The sequence below is a fragment of the Talpa occidentalis genome, unplaced genomic scaffold (assembly GCF_014898055.3).
Source record: "Talpa occidentalis isolate TD23 unplaced genomic scaffold, MPIMG_talOcc4v2.1 talOcc4.4, whole genome shotgun sequence".
Lineage (NCBI taxonomy): Eukaryota > Metazoa > Chordata > Mammalia > Eulipotyphla > Talpidae > Talpa > Talpa occidentalis.
The window spans coordinates 37,771,686-37,796,904 of record NW_023604295.1 but is presented as its reverse complement, the minus strand read 5'-3'; the positions used below and the strand labels follow the sequence as shown (position 1 = coordinate 37,796,904).

Here is a 25,219-nt window from a genome sequence, read left to right as displayed (position 1 = left end):
TTATCTAAAAAAACACTTTTCCAGAAGTTCCAGTGATGTGCACTTATGGACAGAACTATTACATAATCATCTGTAGGTGGAAAGAATATAAACACCTTTTTAAAAAAAATATTTAAGCTACTTATATTGGCATTAAGTCCAGGATTCTATTAATATGAAGGAAAAATGGATATTGGATAGGTATCAAAAATTAGCCACACCTCTTTGGACTGAAAATTTACTATGTAGGGTAAGATTTGAGCATAAGAGCAAGGCAGAGAATGCGTCATCCCATTGAAGAACAGGCATATGTCTGCAGTTCTCTATCAGGTTGCATAAGATATTTTAAATATTAAATTGCAGAGACTAGAGAGAGTAGAAGTTACCTGTAATTTTATTTAGATACAAATGGATTAGTAATCACCTGAGATTTGGAGACAGACTTCCCGCTTATTGAGTTTTCATAGCAGATTGCTGGAGAATTTCTTTTTATTTCTTTTTATAACTGTGGGAGATATATCTATAGAAGATGAATCAGCATTGCTACTTCAAATTTAATTCTTCTATTTCACTGGACATGAAAAGATTCCCTCTGTAGTGAACTGTGAGAAGTAGTGAAGGAGCTAAAAGCCACCCTGGAAAAGATCATAGAATTTGACTTTGATTGGGTGTGTTTGCTGTTTCAGGGTAGATGTTCCTGAAAACACAAGAATCAGCAGCTTTTCCATGCTTCCATTTATCCAATAGTTTACAAATTATTTATGTAGAATTGGTTATGTAGCATGCATTGTCTTATGAAAAACACTTCTACAATAGTGGGGAAGTAAGACAAAAGGTAAACAAATAAATACAAAAACGTGTAATTTAGGATTAGTAGGATTAGTGCTGTGAAAGGGGTAAATGTTTTTCTGTGATAGAAAATGAAGATGAAACTAATTTAGATAGGATTGCCAAGAGCATTTTTTATAGAGATGATATCCAAGCCAAAACCTAAAGGATGAAAAGAAAGAGAATCTTGCACCAAACCAGGGGACAAGGAATATTAACAGAGGAAAAAAAAAAAAAAAAAAAAAAAAAACATGAAACAGTCATAGGAACAGATGTTTGTAAATCTTACAGTTTCTCACTATCCTGTCATATTTCTTCAATCTGATTGCCAGTTCTAATATCATCCATTTTCGTTAGTTTATTCAGTTTAAAATACATTCACATATTCATGTCAGAAGTACTGTTTTAAATGCTCTAATCCTGAAAGAGGAAAAGGACAAATACTGTTCTTTTATACCATAATAAAAAATTGAAATTGTTAATTGTCATATATCTTAATGCTTTTAATTTTTAAGTTTGCATTAACTCATCATGAATTTCTGTTATTTGTGTTAGCCCTATATTTTAACTTTTTTACAGAAAGTCTAGGAATACCTCGTATGTTTTAAAAATTGTGCATGCAATTTAATTAAATGCTTTCATGATTATTACTCTTAGAGGGATTCCAAGAACTTTCTTAGTTATCTCAATAAAGAGTTTGTTGATATTATCTTAAGACCCTGATTAGTATCATGTTACCAAAAAGAATTACTTTTAAAGCATCACGCCACATATGAAGAAGTAACTCAGAATGGACCATGAATTTAAATGGTAGAGCTAACTGAAAAAGGCATTTAATAACAAGTGTAGTGAGGATATGGTGAAATTTGAATCCTCATTGCACTGATTGTGGGATTGTAAAACAATGTAACCATTTTGGAAAATAGTCTGGTAGTTCCTCAAAATGCTAAATATATGACCCAGCAATTCTGTTACTAGGTACAGACCCAAGGGAAATGAGAACATGTCCTCACAAAAACTTTTGTATACTCATATCCATGGCAGTTTTATTTATAATGTCAAAAAGTGTAAACGATTGAAATGTCCATAAACTAGCAAATGGATAAACAAAGTTTGTTGTATTCACACAATGAAATACAACTTGGTTAGAAAGAAGGGAGGTGCTGATACCTGCTATAACATGGATGATAGTGTCAACATTGCATTGAATGAAAGCAATCACAAAAGGCAACATAGTGCATAATTTTATTTATCAGAAATGTTCAGAGTAGACAATTTTATAGAAACGAAAGTTGATTAATGATTGTATAATGCTGAATGGCAATGGGTCACAGCTAAGAGTGTAAGGTTGTTTTTGGGGTAATGAAAGTGTTCTAAAGTTGGTTGTGAGGAAGGTGTACCATTGAATTGTAGACTTTAGCTCAGTGAGCAGTATAATATTGATTTTTTATTTTAAAAATGCTGTTACTTAAAAAACTAATTCTTTTTCAGATATCAAGTCAAAGGTATAGTAGAGATTTAGAAGTCAATAAAATAATTTTTCCCTAATAGATTTAAGAGATTTTAATTGCATTGTATTTTTTATTTGCTTAAGTAATGCAAAGGTGTGAATTTCCTCACAAGTGGAGAAGTGTGACACAATTTTAGCACCATGTGTGGGGGGGCAAAATGTGGAAAAAGGAGTGAAAATAGAGAAGATTCTGTTTTCATTGTGAACCTAAATACAACTGTAAACAACATTGACTTTACCACTAAATACTTAGTATGAGAGAAGAGATTTTATAAGTACTTTCTAGGACTGTAGTATTGATTTCATTTACAGAACTTGGACTTTTAAATTATTATTGTCAGGTCTCATATATATTATACATATATAAACATATTATAACATTATAACCATTATAACATACATATTGATGAGGTGGCAGACATTTGGATCCCTACATGTTGAAATCATGAATATATTTTTTCTTCCTCTCTCTGGCTCACTTTGTAAGGTTTTCTGAGCTATTCTTAAATATTTTGTAACTTAAAATTTCATTTTGGAGCTATTTGATGAAAAAAGGTATAGATATGTATATATCTATTTCACAATGCACATTTTAGTGCCTTACAGCAGAGTTCTTTATATACATTTGGAAATTTCAAATTATGGTGCAGTTTTGAATATGAATATTTTAAACAGACGTTAACTGAAATTTGAAACCCACTGGAATTTTTAAAGAAAGATACATAAAGATATGCTTTTTAAAATTAAATGTTTATTTTTGTTTTTTGCATATTATGATGGAATTACTTGAAGATCATCTAAAAGAAACAAAATAGCATACAGTTGAAGGGGGGCATATCTTGGTTCTCAGTTTACTTGTTCACCTTTCTCATCACTAGACATCATAAGCACAGCTCAAGTCATAATAGAAGCCTATTTTGTGAAACATGGTTATTAATCCAATTTTTATCTCATGACATTGTCACAATTATTTTACCATCATTCTTTTGTATCCTTTATAGCATTCAGTGTGTCTGTTTTCAAGTCCAGAGCATGGCCCTGAAATCAATGTTTCACTCAATGAATTGAATGAGGTCTCATTCTCAAAGATACACCAGTTGAAATATTTTATATCTATTATAGTTCGACTTGTATAGTTTATTCAGGTCATCTAAAAAAAGAAAACGTAAAAAGAAAATACATTGAAATGTTCTAAAACTCACCCTGAATGTATAAAATTTTAAGAGAGATGAAAACTTTCAAAACAATTTGACCAAAAATAACATACGGTGACTGACTCCCTATGTAGCCATTCAATCTCTGCCTGAAGCCCTTACATTCTAGAGGTGCACACCACTCTGGTGCAGTACTGTGAAGAGCAGGATTTGGAATTAGTCATAGATTGTAATTTTGTTCTTGTTGCTCGTTGAGTTTGGGTTATTTGCTTAATGTCTCTGAGTTATTATCGTGTAAAGAAAAGAATGCTTTATATCTACTTTATGTTTCTTAGAGGTATTTAAAAAGATAAAATGACAAGTAATACAACTCCAATCAATTATAAACACCAGTAAATGTGTTTTCTTCCTTCCTCCATAAATGTGGGAAGACCTGGCAAAATACAAGATGTGTGTGTGTGTGTATTTTGCATTTGAAAAAAATTTTACTTATCTATATTGATTTTAGTGGGAATATGGTGATGCTTTTATCTATGTTTATCTTCCCTCTTAATTTACATCCTTACCTCTATTCTCCAGTCTCTCCTTTCCCCCAAATCTCTACCCTTGCACACTCTGGAGGGGTACCTTATATAGCTCCCACTACTTTATATTTCACCACCTTAAAAGGTAAATTAGCATTTACTGCTTCCAAAGCCTTCAATGAATTCAAGTAAACCATACTATAAAATCCAAACTTCTTTGACCTTCAAAGCCCTTTAACAGTTTGAGCCCAACATAAACTCTGTTTTCACCTTCATTTTCATTTCTCTTTATGTTTCCCTTTCTTTTCAGTTTTTTTTCTTTTCATTTTGAGTTCCTGCATATATATTTCCTTTCCATACACCCAGTTCTAATGACTTTTTCTGTTCTCTCTCTTTATCAGTGTTCCATTCTTTCCTTAAAAAGCAGTATATCCGGCCTCCCTGGTGGCACAAGGGGTTAACTCTCAGCACTATCAAGCTGTCACCAGCCATTGCACTAAGAGTTCCATCCCCTGCCAGGGAGCTGTCCCACATGGCCCAGGAGACCTCTCCAAGCTCTCCCACTGTTCCCCTCAGCAGTGTATTTCAGTGGACCCACCTGTTCTGCTCTCCACTCTGTCTCTGGTGAATCCTCTCACTCCTATACCTCTGGCCTATTCCCCAGCTCTTGTATGCATAAATAAATAAAACAAATCTTAAAAAAACAAACAAACAAAAAAAAAACACCAGTATATCTCCAAAATGAAATCTTCCCTATTAAAGGTAAACAAATTATTTCTACCTTTCTTTATCCTTTCATAACATTTTGCTTATACCTCTCCCCCAGTTCTTTATACTACATTAGGTTTAGTTTGTAGGCCTTTTCCCCCAGAAATCAATTACTAGCATCTAAGTAAGTTCTGTGTAAGATTTGTCCTCTATAAAAAACAATAGAATTTCAGTCTATTGAAATTCCTCCATGGGGGTGGAGTCATTTATGACCACTGTTGTTTGACCTTCCACTGCTCATCAAGCACATGGAAGTTTTCTGACCTGACCATAGCCATTTCTGAGATCACATCAGAATGAATATTTGGGATTTTGATCTTAAGTTTAGGCCACAAATTATGGCATCAGTCTTGGTTTTTCCCTTTGTGATTTAAGTCATGGAGGCAAATTTTCTTTCTGTTATCAGCTATGTAGGACTCTTCATTTTATTCTTTTCCTTTGCCCTTTGTGCATTATTTTTTATAATCAATTTGATATATTTATGATTTATGCCTTTGCTTAAGAGTTATGTGATACCCAGGACAAAGTTATTTTATTACATGATAATTTGAAGGTGATTCTTCAATTTATAAAAAGCTAGCAATATTTCTATACATGAATTATAATAGTTACATTATATTTTATGGATTATGAAGTATGTTTGCATTCATCATTTCACTTGCTTCCTACCCCTGAGAAGTAGGTAAAGGCAAATGTTGTGCTTATTTTGTGGATTATGGCTGTGGGAGCTTAAGGGATTTACCTAATGCCACAAGTTGGTGACAGATCTTAAAACTAATTCCTCATGTCCATTCATAAGACAGTTCCACTGAATAATACTGGGATATTTAAAATCACACAATTTGATTTCTTATAATGATTTGCCTGCAGTGTCCCTCTAGTGCTACATTAAATAAAATGGACTATTGTTATTTGGTTTGAAATATGCTTTGATTTTTTAAGTTGTCTGTTTTGCCATTAGATCTGTCAAGTGTTACTAACTTTAATGCTCAGATAATAATATGAGGTAATATGTGATTAGGAGAATTGCAAATTTATTTTTAATTTTTTATTCCTCAGGGTTTATTTTCATGCTTTTTTAATGGCAGGTTTTAGTGAGGGTACTGTTGGGGCATAGTTTTTATTCTTGAAAATCGTTAATAGTGTCTGCTAATTCATGATCCCAATAGTAATTTGGTTTTATATTATCTAGAATAGAGGTTTGGTATATAAAGTAATATAATAAGATGCTTTTCTTAAGACTTCTTAGCTGTATTTTTGACCCTCATCCTCAAATCTGTATTTCCAAACACACTATGGCTTTGGTGTCTTATTCTTTACACAGACAAAAATAAAGACACACGGACCAAGTCCCCATTCACTAAGATGCATTGTGTGAGAATGGAAAATGGAGTTGTACAGACTTTAGGTCTCAGATGAAAAATGCAGAGGGAACTAACTGGCCACAATCCAAACTCTTTTGAGAGACTGATCCAGTAGTCCAAAATGGAAAATGAAGTTTCAAAAAAAAAAAATTCCCCTAAGAGGCATGATTCATCTTCTGTGGCAGTAAATATAACTCTTTGAGCACTGTTATTTATTTGACTATTTCACTGGAGTCCAAGTGTACCTATCTCTGCAAATCAGCTTCTCAAAAACTCTTAAAACTCATCTCAAGTGCTTCCCCTAATAATCAGCTGGTTTTTGTTCTTGTTTTAATCCTCCTTGTAGAATCGAGAGATCTTCCAAATCTACCAGTTTTCTTTCTGCAATCTAGTACTGTACCTATTCTGACTGTATTTTTTATAGACTCAGAAATGATCACAGAGGTCAATTAGACAAAATCAGTAGCTCCTTTTCTAATATTCACCATAAGTAGAATCTAATCTTTGTTGAAATGTCTCCGAGACAGAGGTCTTTATTACCTGTTTTGCTCACTAATGATGATTATTAGAATCTTATCCTCTTTGGTGCACCATTTTTGGCCCTAGATCTACAGTCAGGAGTCACAGAGAATATATGTTAATTGACTGCAGTGCTTGATACATAGTTTTTGAAAATTTATTATGAAGATGAAATGAGTATAACATTCATTTTGATGTGTGAATTTATATCCCTAAAACATACACAGTGTGGTAAACCAACTAACCTCAGCAAATATTTTTTCCAAAATTTATTTATTTGTTTTTATTATACTTACATTGTTGTTCATTTTGTACAGTATTTGATTTCTCCCCTCAGGTGTAGTCCCTGTAGTTCTCCCACCACCATATACAACAGAATCATTAAATTTTTTAAACTTAAGGAAACATAAATCACTTGGTCCAATCCCTTCTTTTTTCATATTGCGAGATAGAAATCTGTTTTCTGGATTTTTTTCATTCCTTCATCTCATTCAAAGTTCACTCTTTTTTTATACACTCTTATTTACACACAATTATACACATTTATACACATGTGACATTATAATCTATGCAGGTGATGTTTTTATTAGTTTCTGCCCTGGCTTAGCTCTTGCTGAACTGAATATTTGCTGACCCTGGGGGGCACTAAATGCCCATTCATGGTCAGTATGTATTGGTCAGCATGTTTAAGAAAATTTATGTTATTGTTTTATTTTCAAGCATTGATAATTTTCTCCCTGAAAATAATGATTGTTTTACTATTGCTTTAGTGGTCTCCTGATTTTCTGATATATGGAACCTTATTTTACCTGATTTTCTGATATATGGTAACTCTGCAGAAGTGTAATTTTTCACTGACTTTATGCTTGCCCAGTATAATAACCTTAATTTTTCTGACATTTCAATGAGTGACTTGAATCCATGATAAGCTGAGTTCTTGTTAAGTACAGTGTAGGGAAACTAAGATATTGTTCCCAGCATGGTCCTCATTATATGTGCTTTTATTTCCATTTAGTAGTCATTTCTGAAGTCCAGAGGGGATTTCATGCTGTCATAAAAGGTCTTCCCTTGCCAATATCAACTCTTTAGGTCTTTCTTAGGTGTATTTTACTTTTACAATTTCTTTTCCCCCATGCTGGCACCAACTTTTCCTTATCTTTTTTTTTAATTTATTTATTTATACAAGAACCGGGGTACAGGCCAGAAGTGCTGGAGGATGAGAGGATTCACCAGAGACAGAGTGGAGAACAGAACAGGCAGACTGACTGAAATACACTGCTGAGGGGAGCAGCAGGTGAGATAGGAGAGGTCTGCTGCGCCATGTGGGATTCTTGCTGGCCAGCGGGGATTGAACTGGTGCTACAGAGGCTGCTGACAGCTTAGCTTCACAGCGCTGGGCTCAACCACCTGCGCCATCAGGAGAGGCACTCTTTTTTTTTAAGTAGAGTTCTCCCCATCTTTGTGTCCCATTACATTGCACTGCACACAAATCACTACTTTGTTCCACTTATCATCAAAGCCTTTGAATAGCCCAATCTATATGTAATTATTCCTCATATATTTGCCAAAACCCCTCTTCTAAAGGGTCTCACTATCCACTTACCCAGAGGATATTTTCTTGGCCAATATAGGTCAACATGATTCTTCTCAAGAACCTTATGTCTTTTCTCTGTCTTAGGGAAGTAAGACCTCCAACTTCTCTTAGCAGGGTGTTAAAGCATGTTTTCACATACATACCTGATTGAGGTGGTGAGAATCAGGGCTTCTATAGCATGTGAATCTATGCAGGAGTTCACAGCTTATTTTTTTTCCTCTCATATAAACAAAAACTTGCATCCAGAAATAATTTCTGACTGCATTTTCGTACACATTGTTTTATGTTCAAGGAACTTTCATGTTCGCAATGTTATTGGATCCCAGAGAGAATCAGATCAGAGTAATTGTCACTCAAAGGTGATAGGGTCACAAATACTTGTGCCCACTCTAACATTTTCATATTTCATACCTAAAACTTACTGCTCTCCTTTGCTTTAAAAAAAATAATCTATTGTTTGCAGTAGTTTAAGATCTCTAAGAATATTATTTATTTGCTTGTTTTTTTAATTGAGGTTAGAATATTGTCTGGGCTGTGTGTCTGAGAGGATAAATACTATGCTTTGAAGATGCAAAAGCTGAGAATAGACAGTCTGGCTAAGGGATGGAGTGGGAGGGAGACAGTAAAAGGGCAACTCAACCTGGATTTATGGTAAGGAAAGGGAAAAAAACAAACAAACACAATGATATTTCTGCCTCAAAACTTGTTTTTTTATATTAGCTTTTAAAGTTTGTATAAGCATTAAAAATCCTAAATTTATTCTTAGTATCAAGAAATGGTATAAAGATCAGCAATAAAAAATAATGCTCTAATGAAAAAATGATCTAAAGATTTTATTTGAAGTAACCAAACATCTTTTTTTTTTTCAAATTTCTTTATTTTTTAAGTATCCTTATTTATTTTTTCACAGTGGAGGATTTCTTGCCTCAGGTGTGGTCACCATAAATTTCCCACCACCACAGGGCACCCAGTCTCCACGACATTCCACTGAGCTCTCTTTTCCCTGTTTTCTATTCCCTCCTTCCCCCACCCCATCCCCTCCTAGGCATCTAATCTCAGATCTACAGTCTGCTTTAAGGGTCAGTCTTACAGTTTGTCTTTGTCTGATTCTTTGTTTTCTCTAGATTTCACGTGTAAGTGAAACCGTCCAATATTTATCTTTCTCCTTCTGCTCATTTCACTTAGAATAATCCCTTCCGGCTCCATCTACTTGCCACAAATGGCCTGAGTTAATCTTTGCTGATCAATGAGTAGTGTAATCAAACATCTTTAAGATTTCTGCCCATGAGCCCACTCTTCTTTTTGTTTTTTTTTAACCCACACTGGATTTTCACACTGGATTTTTTATTTATTTATTTTTAAATTTTAAAATTTTATATATTTTTTGCGTCATTTTTCATTTTTGCACAATGTATGCATTTTCATCTTGGTTATAGTCCCCATACAATTCCCACCACCCTTGTTTTGATCCTACTCCAATCCCCCACCCCCCACACCCCAGTGTAGTGTGTCTCTGGTTTATAGTTGCTTGACTTCTTTTACTTTGTCTTTTATCTTTCCCCTTCCTCTGTCCTTTTGTCCCCTTCCTTCTTTTATTTTTGTCTTTTTTTCCTTCCTTCCAATTTCCCTCCTTCCTTTTTTTCTTTTTTTTTTTTTGGAGAGAGATTATAGGTATATTTACTTAATAGATATTCTTTGAACATGTGCTATATACAAAGTGAGGTAGATGCTTTGGATATATATAATATAAAACTGGATATAAAACATATGCTTTCAAAGATTATATTCTATCAGGATAGGTAGACTGTAAAAATAAAGACATTTTAGTTGGAATCGGCCAAAATTCTGAGTATAGAATTTGTAACTTCTCATGTATTCAAAGTGAAGTACTAGGGTTATGGAATAGAAAGGGTATTTTGGAATCTTGGTCTGAAAATGTAGTTCATATCAATAAGTCCTACTGATTTGAGTCCAGAAAAATACTGTCATTGTAACCTGTTCTAATCTAGATAAAAGATTGTTATTGTACTACAGTAACAAATATGGTATATGTGATAATATCTATCATGCCTTTTTAATAGTAAAGATTATCATATCCAAATGGAATTTGAATGTAAAGAGAGAAACTGAGTACTCTAGTTCTGTTAAAAAATCTCTCTCTCTTATGCAAGAGTGAGAACTGGTAGTAGGATTAAAAGTCTGTGCTCTATTTAGAAAGAACTATGAGGAACCGTGTACTTGACATATTTATTTTTTTAGCCAAACATACAAGGACTAGCCCATGTATTTATGTGTGGAGAGGAGGGAGAGAATAATGGACACAGGGAAGAAATAAGGGAAAGCAAAATCGGTACTTAATAGCGACAGTTACTGTGGAAATCTTGTGGATAAACCTCTAGTATGCACAAATGTGTCCAAAAGCTATGGAGGGTTAAGAGATTACTGTGCCAAATCTCTTGGATATCTGTGTCTTGAGTTCAACAGCTTATTGCCTTGGGGCCCTTTAGTAGGAATAATAGCTCTATCCAATTTAACAATTCTTCAAGTTCTCACAATATTAAATGGTGAAATGAAAATGATGATAATAATTATATTAATTAACTTTCTTGACTGCTTTCTACATATTTGGATTCTAAACTTATTCACTCCATCTTCACAGCAACTCCCTGAATTTTGCCCTAGCATTATCTTCCTTGCTCAGGCAAGGAAATGACCTGAGATTATCCAGATGATAAAGCTATTACCTTTATCAAATACTGATTCTGTAATAATAAAATGTCAGCACCATATTTATATGGTGCTTGGTGGTTTCAAAGGGTTTTGACATTATCTTGTTATTTATAACACATACACATACACATCTATAAGGTCAGGTTATTTATCTCTTTCAGGAGATGAAAATATATTAAAGTCCAGGGAAAATAACCATGCTTAAGTGATAAAACTGACCTTCAACTTCAGGTCTGTTTACTCCAAAACCTAAGTACATAGAGTCCACTACACTATGATGCTTGTTCACAATTTAATTTTAGGCAAATTTCCAGTCAAATTGGCTAAGATCTAATCATTTCTGTTGCTTGATGTTTGGGAATGTCAATTTCAGTCTCTTAGTAATTATCTTAGGCATTATACAGTCTTCACTGGAGGTGCCAGATAAATGAGATGTCACTGCACTGAATGGCAAGGATCAGTGCTGCTGGCTTCCGATTGGCTTCATCTGTTGCTAGGAGGGGTTGCCATCTCTTAGCAGCTGCCAGCTAGGCAGGCATTTCTGAGTGGAACTGAGCCCAGGTTGACAGTAGCTAGAAAAGGAATGTGTCCTCACCTGGCAAGGACATCCTTCAAGTCAATGCTTTTGTTGACTAGGCTGACAGAATCCCCAATTTTGATGCATTCATTTCTTTTCATGATGCCCATTTTTTCCTCTTTTACTTCTTTTCATCGCTTAAATTTGTTTAGTTGCTGACAGACCATATTCGTGCACCTTACAAAAGAATAAGTAAATTCCAATTAACATCTGAAATGCAGAAGAATTTGGTTCCAGCTCTAGTGGGAGAGTGATATATTGTTTGATTAAAGGAAGTAAGGGCTAGTTCTTCTAAATAAGAAGAAATAACATCATTTTCCTGGCAATTACAAAAAGGAATTTAAAATATTCCCTTTAGGATTTTGATGAAAGAATGAGGATTGTTCGATTTGGATGGCTTCCCATGTTCAAATCCTGTTTATCTGCAATGTGACTGAAATAGATGCTAGGGAAAGAAAAGCATTATGTGCAGTCTTACCCATCTTGCCTTTATATATTATGATCTATTTGCCTGGAATGTTCTTTGCCCTGCTTAGTTAACTCCTCTTCACTACTTAAGATCAGGCTCCAAAGCAAGATTTATGGCAATACTTTCCACAGGCACCTCTGTCACTGCCACTTATTCACTCTCTCATGTCTTCCCAACACTTTCTTTCTATTCTATTTTGGGACTTCCTGTAGTAAACTGTCTTCATAGTCACATTTTTTCTGTGTGGTTATTTCTATTACTAACTGTTGAATATCTAAAAGCTTAAGATCCATATTTTATGCACCATGTTCAGCCTTTAGCACTGTGCCTGGATGGAGCAGGTAGCCTGGACCTAGCAAATAGTCCTCTATACCCTCATACCAGCCTCAAGGTGTTCAGTGAATTAGTAAGTGCACATGACCAAGTGCTGTCTCAGTCTTCAAACAGCTCAATTAGGCTTAGGAATCTCAAATGCCAAGTTTGAAGGGGAAAAAATCTATCTTCAGTGGCTAAAATGTGCTTATAGCCTCCATCATATCCATACTCAGAGGTATTTGAGCATACTCTTATTAAAGAGTCTGGGAAATGGAGTACAGTCTGTTTATACTGGAAGGATGTCAGAGTCAGTTGGCACAGATGTGCTTTGACAGATGTGGAAAAGAAAGCCCACAGAAGAGACTCATCCTGCCCAGGGCCAACACCCAAATGCATGGCGGCTGGGCTGTGCTCCACTCCCGGTGAGCTTTCATTAGATTTTTCTGTCTCATCTAATTGTTCTGCAGTGCAAGTGTGGTGCCTTACTTACTTTTGAATTCACATTGGGAGTTGTCCATTTTGATTCCCAGTAAGTATTGAAATGAAGTACATTTTCTCTTATTTTTTTAATCACAATCATACATTCTCTTCATTACAAGAGAGACTAAGTGAAACAAGTTTGCCCAGCCCCCAATGAATGGGTTATGAAACAAAATTTTGCCTCTTCATCCTGTTTCTTTCCCTTATCCTTTCCTTACTGGCTTCTACTCCTTTCCTCTCTTGTCTTGTTTATGAAATAGAGAATATATGCAAATTTCCATTAGTGGAAAATACAGTAATTTCTTTCTTTTCTTTTTGTATTTGTGCTCTTCTTACCTGGAACACTCTTCCCCCCACTTGGATAGGTCAGAGATTGTTCATCTTACAAATCATCTTTAACACAAGAGAAGGAGAGAACTCACTTCCCTGAGGTTTCTCCTAGAATGATTCCACTCCATGACCAGGGATTAATTTATTTTTGCCCAATGCTAATCCGTTCCCTTTCTGGTATCACAAACTCCTTTCTGTTGCCCTTAATTTTTTTCCCACAGTAAAATTTATATACTTTTGTCTTTGGACTTTATTTTTCTTATGAATAGTGACTTCTTTCCTCTTTTTGGCCCAATGTATTTGGATGCTTGCACACCGGCTGATTTCTGGACAGCCTTTAGTTATCTTTCTTTTCTGCTATAGATCTTATTGGCAGTCTCCTGAAGCCTATGGATTCTCTTTTAAGAATAATTTCAATGCATAAAGGATGCATAAAATTAAAAACAAGTCATATTGAGGTATATTTACTCCTCTATTTTCTCATGACTATCTGTGAAAAAGGCCTAGTTTGATAAAAATAGACTCTTTTCACCTGACTCCCAGGCTCTGGTCCCAGGGACAATTGAAAAGTGAATAGGGTGGTTGTCAGGATGTGATGTTGGAAACATCTGTTAGGGCTTCTATGTTAAAGGTAAAAAATTGAGGTAAACTGTAAGGTCACTTCCAAGCAACTCTATTGTTAATTTTTTAAAATAGCCTTTTACAATTCCTCAACAAAAGAGAATATTTCAACAAATATTCAGATTGTGTTTACGGTTGGTTACACATGTATTTTTTGACATTTAACGTGTTCATTATAATCCCAGAAGTGCCACTGCTGATAAGTGCCAGGAGGAAAGCTGCCATGAGATAGATTGTGTAAGATTTTCCAATCCAGGACACTGACTTTGCAGGTGCTAATAGCAGTGGGACCCGTGTCTGGCTGAGGTAGTCCAGGGTGGCAGAGAGGATTACCTGTTCTCCCTGAGGCTTTGCTGGCATTTCAGTTGACTTTTGTGAGCCATGAAATGAACCATGTAGAAAATGGGCCCCAAAGGGACAGGGAGAGCAATGAGTCTATGAAACAAACAAACAAAAAACCCAGCACAAACACCTATGGCAGCTTTGTAATTCCAATACTGAAGTTTAAGTCCTCCCAATAAGGAAATACCCAGTAGCATCCTTGTCTGTGGCACATTGGCAAGAACCTTCTTCTTGAAACTGGAAGAATTGAGTTCAAATAATGACTCGGTGCTTCATAATTGTACATTGGGCAAAGGGTACTTAGCTGAAATTTTGTGGAGACACTCCAGTCATTCACTTGTCTGAAATCACATCAGTCACTTTAGATTATAAAATCATTGGGGAATATTTAATTTAGTAAACAATTTATTAAACATTTAGTGTGTTCAGCTATGTTAGGACCTCATTTTATTTTATTTTTTTCTGGGTATTTGGTCAGACTTTTTGTGGCCATAATTCATGTACAACAAAATTCACTCTTAATGAATTTGGACAAATATCAAATATCAAATAACATGACATAATTTTACCAACACCGTCACCCCCCCCCCAAAAGCTCTCTCTTTCCTGTTTGCAGGCATTTTCCCATCACCAGAGCAATAACGAGTTTTAGATCATCATAAATGGAATCATACCATGCATAACTTGTGTCTTCTGGTTTATTGTTTTTTGAAATTCGTCCATGTTGGTGCATGTGTCATTACCTGTTCCTTTTTATTGATGAGACTGTCCATTGTGTTGTGAGACCTATGACCTTATTTTAGACCAGATCCTGCATAGTGCCTAGAGAAAAATTTAACATACATGTATATTTGAAGCAATCCCATAGACTTGTTACATGTTTCCATATAACCAATCATGGTGTCCTGTCCCCATTCTTTTAGTATTATATTCAAAAGAAGATTAAATTCCATTTTATACAATATGCATTTGGAGGGCAAACAATCTTAAGAATATTTAAAATATTTGAAGGAATAAGGTGTATCCTCAAGCACTATAAGGACATACATTTACATACAATCAATTTGTATGATAATCACAAGTCATTCTCATCCAAAATTCTCAGCAACACAAATGCAATTTGAATTTACAGGGTATAGTCAAAGTGATATTATTTTAGCTACAAAGTTCCCCAAATTAGTGGGAGCAGGAAAACTGTTCTTACGTTTAGCCTTCCCTTGGTCCTTAATAACCTTTTCTGATTTCTTATGCTTATCAAAACCATGTTCATCTACATGTAAGTACAAACTACTTTTGAGAAGTGTGGTTTTGAATTCTTACCAAACAGACATATTTGTTCCTTCTTTTGCACTCCCAACCCTGCATTGTGTTAATCTTCATCTTTTCACTTACCTATCTGTTCCTGGTTAATTATAAACTCTGTGAGATCAAGTGACAGATTTATTTTTTCTTCTTTTTGCTAAATCATCTAATTCAGTACCTTCCACATAGCAGTGCTCAATTAATAATGGTTGAGTAATGAATGAGGAATCAATGAGCAAATGAAGCTGAAATAATATTAGCTCTTTTTTCGACAGAGATTTGTTGGAAGACCTCTGGATTACTGTGTGTTATGCCCTGTGTTCAATCCTAGATATACAGATCAAGGTAAACTTGTATCTGCAGTCACAGTACCAATGGTCTAAGATATAATAGCACTTATAAATTCCCTATCATTGTTAAAGCATATATATCCAGAAATGTAGGATCCTACTACCACTTTTGAGAATGGGAAATCTCAATGGAAAATCTGTGCTTCTTGAAAATTTAACCCTCATGGAAGTACAGAAGTGAACTTTTGAGAAATATGGTGGATATTAACAGTGTGATTCTGCTATCACTGCCCAAAAAATATTAGGCATATGAATCATATCAAAATGACATTTCTGATTTAGAGGATGTTAGAGATTCTATTTCTGTATTACAACAGGACTCCTTCAATTTAAACCATTTCTTGGTTGAAATCCTCTGTTTTAATATAATCTGTTTCTTCTTCCCTCCACAATGAGTATTCTGGGGATTAATTTTTGTAAGCACTTTGTAAATAAAGGCCTATATAAATTTTAAATGGTGTTGTTATATTGTGGGTGATATGCCAATGAAATCTTGACAAAAGCCCTGTTTGTTAAAACCAGCATTGGTATATTAAACTCCTGTGGTAGAACAGTACCTCTGGGGAGCTTTATACATTCTTTTCTTTAGATACATGAATTGGCAATTAAAATAATTATATTGTGGTACTCCTTGTGATGCCAGTCAAGAGATCTGCATTGAATAACATGGGATGTGGGCTTTGAGTTTCAATTACCAAAGAGTATACTTTTCTATTCCCTCTTCAAAGTATTCAGTGTAACAATCTACAATGCTGCTATCTCTTCTTTTTTTAAAATTTGATTTTATAGCATAGTTTCAAGAAAGTGAATGAAACATTCTTGTTTGTGAACTACATACTCAGGTTGCAGTATTCTAATCAAATAGTTTCTTTATCTTCCTTCCTTCCTTCCTTCCTTCCTTCCTTCCTTCCTTCCTTCCTTCCTTCCTTCCTTCCTTCCTTCCTTCCTTCCTTCCTTCCTTCCTTCCTTCCTTCCTTTCTTCCTTCCTTTCTCCATCCCTCCGTCCCTCCTGTCTTCCACCCTCCCATGCCCAGGTATAGTTATACATTGAGTATAGTACTTTAATAGTGCTTGATAACATGTAATGGTAGAAAGGATTGTAAAATTAACAATATCTTTGAGATGCCAGAAATGCCAACACAATTTCAAAGAAGTTGGGCTATCTAATTTTGGGGTATTGTGCTGACTCCCTGGACTTTATTATATCTGTAACTTTATATGTAGCCTGTGTTTGTGCTGTGTTCAGGTGTTCAGGTTCAGCCTGTGTTCAGGTATAATTATATCAGCACAAATGAGACAAGAGGATTACAAGACTCTAACTTGTTTCTCTTTTAAAACATTGAGTTTTGGACTTTTGGGATCTTTTCTTTTGTTTTCAAATTTGAATGTGTCAAATTTGCATGGAATTTCCAAGGAATTGTAAAAGTTTCATGCAAAATTTAGATTACTTGTGTGCTAGATTTGTAAAAAGCAATTATTTCATTCATCATGAAGGCACAATAATGTTCTTCATAAAGAGCTAAAGAATCTAGGAAACTGGGCTTCCCTGGTGGTGCAAGGGATTGGGATGCAGCCTGTGAAGCTATTTGCAGCCACTGCAGCATAAGTTTGATCCCCAGCCAGGGAACTACCCACATGGCACAGCAGACCTCTCCTGTCTCTCCCGCTGCTCCCCTCAGCAGTGTATTTCAGTACGTCTGCCTGTTCTACTCCCCAATCTGTCTCTGGTGAATACTCTCACCCCACCATACCTCTGGCCTGTACCTCAGTTCTTGTATGCAAAAATTAATGAATCTTTAAAAAAAATCTAGGAAACTAAACAGGACACATATTAATCTCATGTTTTGAAGTTTTGTTTTCTTATTAAATCATGAGTTTTTTTTTTAAAGATCTAATTTAAAAATACAGTGAATTATTTGTATTATGATGTTTTATAAAGTGGGCATCTCTTGCAAAAGTCAAATATGGACATATTTGTGATTAAAAATAGTTTCTGTTTAAACTCTTTTTTTATATTGAAAGAAAAGCTTTTATTGGGAAAAAAGAAACACAGTTTGGTTTATTTGTTTCTTATAATGACATCATTGTGGGGAAGAGCAAAAGGGGGTACGGGGAATCAAATCCCTTTGTGGGAAGACTCAAGCTTCCCAGAATCCCTTGTTCCTCCCCATTCTGGGCACTGGGGTCAGGGGAGTGAGAGGGAAGCAGCAGGGCATGATTGATAAAGCTACCTGAGCAGACAAAAGGCACTGGTAGGCTTTCCCTGGGCCAGTGGCTGTTGGGCCAGGGCTCCAGGTGTCCAGCTGGGTCACTAGTCCTTCCCCTTCCCTTTCTTTGCTTTGGCCTTGGCTTTGGTTTTGGGGGTGCAGGGCTTGGTCACACAGATGGTCTCCTGGCACTGGGCATTGTACCGCGCCTTCTTCAGGGTGCCTTGGTGCACTTTGGTGTCTGTGCCCCCACCACACGCGCCCCAGCTCTCAGACTTGTAATTGCAGAAGCTCCAAACTCCTTCCAGTTGCAGGGCACTCTGCATTGGATGCACTGAGTCTGGGCCCCGCAGGTACCCTCGCGGAAACCCATGCCGCAGTCCTTGCTGCTGGGAGTGCAGGGTCCCCAGGTCCACTCCGCACACTCGGCCCCTGGGCTGCCCTTCTTCACTTGGTCTTTCTTTTTGGCCACAGCAGAGGTGAGGTCAGCCGGGCGAGGACTAGGAGGAGGGCGCATCTCCCTCACTGCAGTGCTTTGCTTTCTCCCGCGCTGGGGCCATTGTTTGAACTCTTGGTTAGTAATTTAAGAAAGAAATTGTTTGATTTTACAAGATTGACTATAAAAGAAAAATCTAGATTTACCTTTAAAAATATTCTGTCAAAAAAAATTCTGTTTGATGCATTTTGTTAGCTTCCTGTTGAAACACTTAGTCGGTGTCCCTACTGTGATCCTTTTCAGCTCCTCACCACTGTACAAAAAATCGGGGGAGAAATGTAGAACTTAATCTGATCTATCCACATTTGGATGTTCTGTCTTTTAGTATTTCTTTAACACATTTTTGGTTTTTGTGGTCATTCATCTGCTGAATTGTTCCCAGGAGAGACAGCATCTAAAGAGACAGCATCATTTATTTGTTGGGTTGTGATTATAATTAGCTGAGACTTAAGGAGATGCCTGGTATAGAGTTGATGTCAATGATTATTCAACAGTCATGATAGCCTAGTAGTAGAAATATTGATAAAGTTATCACATTGCATTGAAGTGGATAGGTAAGTAAACTAGTAGAGAGGAAATCCTTTTCTATTCCCAATCCTGTCACTTCCCAAGACAGAGATATGCATTACTAAAAGGCTCCAGGTAGGTTTCTCTTAGATACACCTGCTTTTATAAGCCAAAGAGAGTATCTAAGAGCTAGCAAAACAACAAGGAAATTAGGCAGGATTCATGCTGCCCTTCGCTGGATTATTCTGAGACTCAAAGTCCCACCATTTTGTGTCACTAGAAACAATACACTTAGCATCCACTTAGACTCCTAGTCTTTGTAGACTATTTATCCTGCTAGAGACCATTAGTATTATTTGTAGAGTCCAATGGCCAATATTGAGAGGGTCTGTGTCCCAAGAAAGCTAGTTTTGAGGTGACTTCCTTATTCTGTGTGCCCAAATGAACCATCTTAGTGGTAAACAGTTTGTCCTTATGGGAAGATAACATTTTATCTAGTAGTATTAACCCAATCTAAATAAGATTCCTATGGAAGCCTGTTTATCCATTTGGAAGATCGATGTTACTTACTTTGTTCTTTTATTTAATAGTTGAAAGCTCTTACTTTACCACTTATTATTCTCTACAAACAAAAAGAAATTGGAAAACCAGGAAGAAAGCCAAAAAGAGAGAGAAAGGATACTTTAAACATTCAAAAGAGAAATTATAATCTATTTGTATGAAATCTTTTGTAGTTTGCTTGTAAGTGAAAACATTATTCTGCTTTCATATGATATGCAGTTCTTTCATATATCTGTAGTTCTACCAATCCAGATTGTTTTGTTTCCTTGTTCAAAGAGGCAGGAAGTTATACATAAAAAGGAAAGAGTAACAGCAATAACAGGAAGTGAGAGCTAGGGAAAGCAATCTTGAATTTAAAGAAAAGACAGGGGAGGAATTTTACATGGGCTATACCTGAGAGGTGAAAGCAAAGATTGTACAAAAATGAACAATGATGTAATATATATATATAAGTAAATAAATTTTAAAAAAAAGACAGGGGAATGACAAATACCAATAGAATAAATTCCACATGCAAAAAAGAGGAGAGTTTGAAAGGTGCAAAATCTCCAAATCTTTAATTAATAATAAAGAGCAATCCAGTGTAGATGCTTCTGACAAATCCATTTACTCTGATTTTACTGAGCTTAACTGTTCTCTTCAAAAGTTCCCCCAGTTTGTAACTCTTTTGAGAAGAGGTCAAATTGGTAACAAATCAAACAGTGGAATAACCCCTAAATCAAATTGCCAGTGAAGATGTGAGAATGTAGTAAAAGATATCTTAAGTTTTATTTTAGAACCCCCTTTAACATTAGGTGAGAATTTAGCAGAAGCGAGAGGACTGGAAATCCCCAGACACACTTCATTTTCTCTTCTGTTAAAAAATTGTAACAAATAATTTTTCACATAATTTAATTTTATTTCGCAAGGGAAAAGATTTTCCCTGTTCCATACCCTGCCTTTATTTTCCCTTCAGAAAACATTGCAAGGTCACAGAATTAGATTAACCAGAGAAAACTTTGATTGACTTAAGGGAAATCTCTTATTCCCCACTAACATGTCTCCTTGTCTGTCTACAGAGATCTCTAAATGACATTCTGAGATGGCATTTACTCAGAATCACTTATTTAGAAGTCATTTGCTCCACTATGATAGAATGTGTATTTACATACATACACACACACACATATATATGTTTTTATAGTTTTAGATAGATGGGAGAATCAGAGAGCAGAAGAGAGATTGACTTTACAAAGCAGAAAATTATATAGATCTTTAAAATATTTTCCCCCCAAACTGTCTTAGTACCAGTCATTAAGGAGATTATATAACTATTTGAATAAATGAATAATTTTCCTTTAATAGCCCCCAGTTATTAGTTTCCTTTACAAAAATTGGAAAAGAAGAATGCTGACTCTGTGGAGCATATTGTTTTGTGTCTGTGACTGTTATGCCAGACGGAGCTGTGAACACTGAAAAAAAAATTGTTTGATATTCTTGATACTATGCCCAACACAGAGCTACTACACATTTGAAAAGAAAACACATGGTTTGGCAATAGCTTGTTGGGTCAATTTGTGAACAAAGTAAGCTCTTAGAAAGTCACTTATATCGTGCTGAACAGACTTTTGCTTCTGAGTAATAATAGGGAAATTAATATGGATATAACTAAAATTTGGTTAATTTTAACCATTTTTGTGTTTTGGTTGAGTGTTGCTGCACATATTTTGAGCTTCAACTGTGAGATCATTATCCATTGCCTTCCTATTTCCATTTAAATGGTATTTTGAATTGGGCTAGACACATGGTTCCTATGCTAATTTGATACAAATATTGTCAACTACAGCACATTTTGCTTTTATGAGGACTGCGGGAAAATAATTTCTTTAGTCCTTTTAATTAAGATTCACAATCTGTTCCTCTAGGAGTTTATTGTCGAAGGTTATAAAATTTTGGATTTTGTCTTAACACTTGGAAATAATGCATTTGTATAGCTTATTTCCCTTATTTCCCTAAGTTTCTCACATCTATACCTATTAATATATCCCTTTCAATTCATATTAGTAAGCCAGTACTTCCCAGGGTATTTATTTAAGAGAAAATCAGATTTTTAAGGAACTATCCTGAATGCTTCTTTGGCTATAGTGCTAATTAAAAGAAAAAGTAGCACTCACAGGTCCCCAAACTCTTTTTCCATATACCAATTAATAAGTTATGACTTTTATATATATCCAGACATGTTTAATAGTCAAAAAAACCTATGCTAATCAATGGTATTAAATCACCAGATGGTTATAGAAAAGGTAATTTATTCACATACAAATTATGTATAATCCATGAACTGGGGAGAAGATAATTTAATGCTATCTAACAGGCAAGGATTAATCAGAGGTACAGGTAGAAACACATGTATGCATACATGCATATATGTTTATATGTTTATATGCATCTATGTACAGATGTTTATGTATGTTTTTGAAATACATAACTTTTTAGTTTACCAGAGAACTACCAATAATTCTAAGCCCTCAGATTATTGACAAGGATACACTATTAACTGAGTGGAGGCATTTTTATTTTTTAACAAAGATTCACTTTAATAAATTATAGCATGAAGACCTGTCTGTATTATATGGCAAGTGAAATTTTTCAGTACATCATATGAAGATGTTAGGATGTGGAGAATCAGGCATCAAGTCAAGACCCTGCTGCTTACTAACTGTTCTGATTGGACAAATCAATTCTGTGTGATTCTCTGTTTCCTATTCTATAAAATAGGCATTTTAATCTTTGCTGTACCACCTAACTGGGTTGTGAGGCTCAAAAGAGGTAATAATATTGAAAGAATTCTGGAGCCATAAAGTGCTGCCCTCTGTACATGGTGATATGGTTATTGATTGCTCTAGAGCTCTAGTTATAGGGTGCATTAAAAAAATAAAGGGCCATTATAATTTTTGCAGGCCACTCAGAACTGAGGTCAGAACCTTTAGTCACAAAATGCCTGTTCTATCTTGCACATTATCTAGGAATATCCCGTTATAAGAAGATTTGCAACTCTTGCAAATGACTTGACCCCATGATTAATGTAGTATAAACCTCACTGTATTGCATTAACCTTGTGACACCAAATGCTGGGCATCATTAACAGAAACAATGGTAATTTTACCAGTCATTCATCTATATAGTATGTCATGGATTTCTCTCCTGTGTCCAAGTCAGCATCAACAATCTGTATGGCTATTTACTTCATCGGTGTGTTGTACAGACTATAACATCAGGCACATTATTTAGTTTGATTATGAATACTACCCTCATGATGGTAGTATTACTGTGCAAAACTGGAAATTCATTCTTTTCTAAAAATAACAGTTATATATATTGGTGAAATCTTTTAACAATATGAGAAGTGGCCTTCTATTAACTATAGCTACTACTTCCTGAACACTAGTTATACGCCACATAATGTGTAAGGTGTTTTACATGCAACATGCTATTCAATTGCTGGCACATTTTTGTGCTATAAATATGGTTATTAACTTCAAATGAGTATTAATGGACAAGAAGCTGAATTTTTGATAAGAAATGAAATTTTGGGGGTTGCTTGGCTAATATATAGTATGTCACAAGGCTGGGCTTACCTGACTTCAAAAACTTGTCCTTAATCATATTGTACCTGGAGATGTTCTCCATAGACAGAGAGGTCGCTCTGACCTAGGGTTTATTTTGGCATCACTATTGTTGGTTCTTGTCCATGATATAAAGCTAAGCATGTGAGATATAGTATACATGAAAACTCATCAGGAAGTTTTGAATATTCAAAAGGCAGAGAAGAGCTTATATCTTGTATAAACTATTTGTAGGCAATAGTTAAAGAGCAGATCCAAATAGAAAAGTGGGTTAATAAAAATCATACCTGTGCCTAGGTAACTAACACAACTAGTTTAAGAATAGACTCACTGATGGAGATTTTGTCAACTTTGTTATTGAAAGCTCATTACTAAAAAGGTTAGTTTGGGGCCTCCCTGGTGGCACAAGGGGTTAAGTTTCAGCACTATCAAGCTATCAGCATGAGTTCCATGCCTCAGCCAGGGAGCTGACCCACATGGTGCAGCAGACCTCTCCTGTCTCACCGGCTGCTCCCCTCAGCAGTGTATTTCAGTAGATCTGCCTGTTCTGCTCCCCACCCTGTCTCTAGTGAATCCTCTCCTCCCCACCCCCGCCACCCCCCCCACTTTTGGCCTACACTCCAGCTCTTGTATGCATAAATAAATAAAATAAATCTTTAAAAAAATAAAAAGGTTAGTTTGCTATCTACTTGCTGTAGTGCATTTATCGTAGCCAGAATTCTAATTATGAAAACTGTATAGTTGATGTTTCAAGAAATGGTATGGTCATGGATGAATTTTAGTTGAAAATGTAGACTAAACAATTAAATATCATTTGGATTTTGAACATAAATTTAATCTTGTTTTCACATATAACAAAAGCTCACAGTATATTTTAATGAAGATTTTTAAAAAATTAATCATAGACAAATATCTCATTCTTGAAGGAAGATTCATGAATCCCATAGGAAAATAAAGTCTCTCTTTTTTTGTTCTTCTCAAATGCCACACAGATGGTTTATGTAATTGTGCTTTGGCTTTGATAATATTTCTTGATAACTAGGTGTAATCTGCATTAATTGCTATAAATTGCTCTGGTTCCTTGCTGTGAAATATTTTTCTTCTGTTAGATAATTGCTTGCATTCTGTGAATGATGGATCATTGTCACACAGAGTAGTATTGCAATTCACAATTTATTTTTCAGTACCCACAGTTTGCTTAAAACTTGTCACTTCTGCCTAAAGTTTCTCCTTTAATTATATCCCAAATCCAGGTAGCAGTTTCTAAAACAATTCTTTATCTTATTTCTAGGAATGATAATGCCTTATTAAGCAGTGACAGGCCAAAACTTTACCTTTCCTTGAGACCTGAGGTCATCAAGGTGTTATTTCATCAGGGAACCCTTTTTTCACTCAGACTAGGTTAAGAGATCTTTCTTCTGTGTGCCTATGGGGTGACTATATCTACCACAACATTTGCCATTTTATTTTGGAATAAAACATAATATCTCTCTTTCCACCAGTAAGTAGTGAATTTCTCAGGAACAAATGACCCAGATGCTGTGTCAGTCTTTGTAAACTTGGCTTCTAGTATTGTTTTTGGAGCATACTATTAGATAAGTAGTTGTTGAACTAGAAATTTAAATTATTATGTGCTTTCTCTAGTTATGTTCACTTTGACATTTAAGATTTTGCAATTATTTACTCCTCTACTCAATGATCCCTGAATATTCTGGGGTCAGTGATTTTACTGCTTTAGCAAGCTTTCCCCACATAATCTATTAATTTGTGTAAGTTTTCAGACTCTTTCTCATGGTTGTGTCTAATCTTCTTTGATGCAACAGACCAGATAACTAAGCACATTAAAACAATAAGCTAAATTTTACAGACTGTTAACTTCTGAACAACTTCTGAACAAAGCTTTATGCTTAGCTTTGTGTTACGCATCAGGATGGTACAAAGAAAATACTAGGCATGGCCTCCCTGATTTATTTGGAGAGGCAATCTGTAAAAAAAGAGAATATAATGGAGAATGAGATTATATAAATATATATATACACACACACATACATACATACATACACACAATATACACACACATCTCTGTG

General features: G+C 35.3%; 1 protein-coding gene and 1 pseudogene across 6 annotated transcripts in view; one reads left to right on the top strand and one right to left on the bottom strand.

Moving 5' to 3' along the window:
- Positions 1 to 25,219, top strand: part of FGF12 (fibroblast growth factor 12) — a 638,738-nt gene that overhangs the window by 487,429 nt on the left and 126,090 nt on the right. The window lies entirely within an intron of this gene.
- On the bottom strand, positions 18,068 to 18,480 carry LOC119258090 (midkine-like; annotated as a pseudogene).